Below are 4,086 nucleotides of genomic sequence, written 5' to 3'. Positions count from 1 at the left end.
AATTAGTTTCCGAAGTTTATTCGAATATTTATTGCTCCACTCCTTAAAATAAAAATTAGCTTCATGTAATATTAATACTCGTTGATTTATGCAGAATTAATTTGAAAAAAAATTTCAAATCAATCATGTCCAATTAGGTCCAGTTATAATTATGTACAAATTATACTGTTTTTAATAGATGAAACTAAAATTTTATAGGTAAATAGTTATAGATATATATATTTTTTTAATTATAACAATTTATAAGTTAGAATTTAGAAATACATGTGAATTAATTATTTTGTCTTGTATAATTATGTATACATAATTATACATAATTATACATAAGACTTTTTAAAAAATTAATTTACATAAAAGTAAGTTCATATCAAATATGAATTATTTACAACTTGTCGAATATTAAGTACAATTAGATTTTATTGCTGTGAAGCTGTTATAAAATATTATATCGTTATACTTGAATAAACTTTACTAAATAAAATAAAGATTCAGCCATTCGTGAACAGATTAGGACAAATTATCTGCATATAATTATACATGATGAATTATTTACTCTCATTATTTACTCTCATAAAACTCAAGATTCTGTTTAATATTGTTAATACTCGAGTATACCCAACATTTCAAACATCATCTGGTATCTTCACTAATTATTTTTCCAAGAAACAATTAAAAGAATGCAGATTTTAACAGTTGAGACTTCACACACAATGTCAAGCTGATCTCGATATATCTTATTCTACTAACCAACACTAATACTATGATCGATCAAGCTAGACGAAAGATAAAATTATATACTTTTTTGTATTTTTTATTAAAAATTTTTTTTGCTTATTGTATGATTTAGTATTTTATATTATGTATATCAGTATTCTCGTTATTATGTCAATTTAACAAATTTAAATTTAATGTGAAAGAAAATCTAGACTTCATCAGAGTAAATTCTTCAAGTGATATTCTACATTATTAAAATTTAAACTAAAGTTATTTTTTAAATATATTAATTATCCAATATTCTTTTTATTTATTTCTAAAAAAAAGTATCTATAATTTATATTGCAGAACCTTTCTGTTTTTATTTGGAGCTAGTAAAACAAAATATTAAAGTCATGAAATGCAAAGAATTAGTAATCAAATTCATCTTTTTAACCAAGATGATGAGTTGTAATGTTTTCAATAATTACTATAATATATATAATAATTGTTGCTCAATCAACACAACATAAAATTCTATTTTCGGGAATCTCATTTTAATAATAGCTTGACGAGTTTCGATCAAAAGTGACACAGTTATCCCATTATCGCTAATTATTAGTAATTAATACGTTATTATTCTTCTCATGTGTGCATTTACATAATCATCGTGCTTTCAGCGCGACTATTAATGAAGCATTATACAGTCCTTGAGGTTGTTCGTAGGAGAAAGAAAGACAATAATTATTCTTTTTTTGATCTCGACATGTGCCGAGGGAGATTCACGAAGAATAAATTAGCTCTTCGCCCTTCTGCTACACATAATTATTGTCACAATGTAAAATTCTTCAGCTGCATTGCTCATCGCAGTTAACAATAAGTAGTTCGCAACAATAAAATACGGATCGCGTAACGTTTTAAAGCATATAGTGTAGTTACACGTTTCGACAAATACTTTTTTCCTGTACTGCTCTATGCAATATTGTAGAGTCACACTTACATATATACTCGGAAATTTATGTTAAATTGAAATCTAGCAAAAAGCAAAATCGATACTGATAATTCGATCTTAATAAGTTTAATAATCGTTTAAACGGTTTAATAATCGTTTTTACTCAACTGTGCGTGTGTATTTAAACACATACATGTTAATGTACGATGTCTACAAATGTGATGCAGTCGTAACATACACACATTGTTCCAAGTTATCTTCTTTATATAGCTATATTTTATTGGCTTAATATCGTTTAATTTATTGCACGTATCCTTTCTAGCTGTTTTTATACACAACCTTGACACGCCTTGTAACTTTTTATGTATTAGATGTGGGAAAAAGTTCGTGGCGTTTTTTTAATGCCATCTAACGGGAAAAACGCCACAAACTTTTTCCCACACCTAATATTATAAAACGTAAATAAGACTAATCTTCTTTCCATGTGTGAAAACATTATATTAATTATTCTAAACAAAAATGAAAAAATATCTTTTTTCATTACTAACAACTTTATTAATATTAAGATTTGTGTATGTTTAACATAAATTTCAATTCTTATTGTTAGAGAAAATTTTTAACACAATTACTAATAGTAGAAAAGATAGAATTTATTCAATATCAGCTAATCTAAGAGCTTAAATTGTAATAACATGACATTTTTAGAATATTTTAAGTTAAGTTTGATTCTTGGACTCAAATTATATTAATAAAATTATCTTAAGGTTTAAGAATTTTAAGAATTTGTATTAATGGCAGAGCAATTAAAATAACGTTAAGTTTATAATATCTGATTTATCATATTTTATCTTAATAACGCCGGGTAACTATATAACAACAAATTAAAAATTGTTTGATAATCTTCAAGAAAATTAAACAGAATCAAAGCATATGATCTTTTACAATTTCGCACAATTTATATCATGCTTATCCTTGAGTAGAAATATATCCATTAACGAACGGCCGATTATATCGTCTCAATTGAAATGAAACTCGGCTTCACGCACGCATTAAGTTTGCTCTCGCACGTGAATCTAATCGCACGTTCATGGCATCGATTCGTGCATCATCTGATGACGTACGTCAACAAAATTAATTCGATCAATTGAGTACGAAAGACAAAGTCGAATGTATGAGCCTCCATGCGCACGCAAAGTGCCAAGTGCCAGAAGAAAATAGCATCGGTAGAATAGTTCGAACGTCTATTTTCATTGTCCGGCGAATTGTTCTCATTAAGAAAAATATGTATGCTTTCGATAAAATCTAAAGATCTTTATCTTTCTAAAATTAAAATCATAATTTTAGTTTTATAAAGTGTATTTATTATAAAACATTGTAAGATATTATTCCAATAAATGTATAATATCCGAACATTGCTAAAATACCTGTAGAGATTATCATAAAACTTATATATTTTTGTACCTATTTTTATTTTTGCTTTTTTCTTGATGGATTAATTATTTATTCACATTATTTAACGGAAAATTCCTTACGATGTACTTGTGATGTCGAATATAATGAGAAATTGATAAATAAATTCTACGAAGGATCGCTTCTATCGAATGTCAATAATGCTGCACAATTTTGCGGAAACACGGCAAGGGACGTAATAAAGCTTGTGCCTTAATTGGATACTGGAAGCCCCTCTATTAACTAAATATCTTCTTCTATCACTAAACAAGCGAGCTTTTCCAGTATTTGATCACATATTCGTGATATAATCAAGATATTTTTGAACAATCATTTTTGCAAAAGAATCATCGTTATGTGAACACTTCACATAACACTTCACTTCGTCGGAAATTGCAATTCATTAATAATTAATAAATATCATTATACAAAGCGTTTTCGTTATTGTCATAATAAGTATAATATATCCTCGCTATTTTCCTATTGTCTATAATCTTTTTCATCTACGTGCCTATTGGCCGTAAAGAACTCATTAGAAAAATTATGTCGCTCTCAATCCCACGTCGTAAATATGAATAATAACATCAAGTATGAAAAGAATCAAACGGACTTTCGGAAATCAAATGATATACATTGAAAAAAAATCCAAGAGTTTTGAAAGAAGAGTTTTGAAATAATATGAAAACAATTGTTGCAAAATGAAAAGAAGCAAAATATATAATATTTAACTATTTACTATAAGCACTGAATGTATAAAGAGGATTTTTTTTGCGATATTAATTTTCTTTTATTATAATATTTACGCTTTTAATTAATTTTTCTCCTCTGAATAATTCCTACATTCATTTTTTATATTTCATACAATACCTAAGGATCTTCCGAATTCTCAATTTACTTTTATTTTTATTACATCTCTTTTTCTCTTCTCTCTCTTTTTTACAATTTCATTATAATTTTCTTTTCATGCGCCGAATCTTTGTTATTATTATGCA

The 4,086-nt window shown here is 26.7% G+C and overlaps 1 protein-coding gene across 1 annotated transcript in view; it reads left to right on the top strand.

The window, feature by feature from the left end:
* Window positions 1–4,086, top strand: part of LOC108685505 (TBC1 domain family member 1) — a 15,938-nt gene that overhangs the window by 3,734 nt on the left and 8,118 nt on the right. The gene's annotated exons all lie outside the window — the stretch shown is intronic.

This window comes from Atta colombica, unplaced genomic scaffold, assembly GCF_001594045.1.
Source record: "Atta colombica isolate Treedump-2 unplaced genomic scaffold, Acol1.0 scaffold153, whole genome shotgun sequence".
Classification (NCBI taxonomy): Eukaryota; Metazoa; Arthropoda; class Insecta; order Hymenoptera; family Formicidae; genus Atta; species Atta colombica.
Note: the sequence above shows the minus strand (reverse complement) of the source record. Positions and strands in the feature narration are given on the sequence as shown.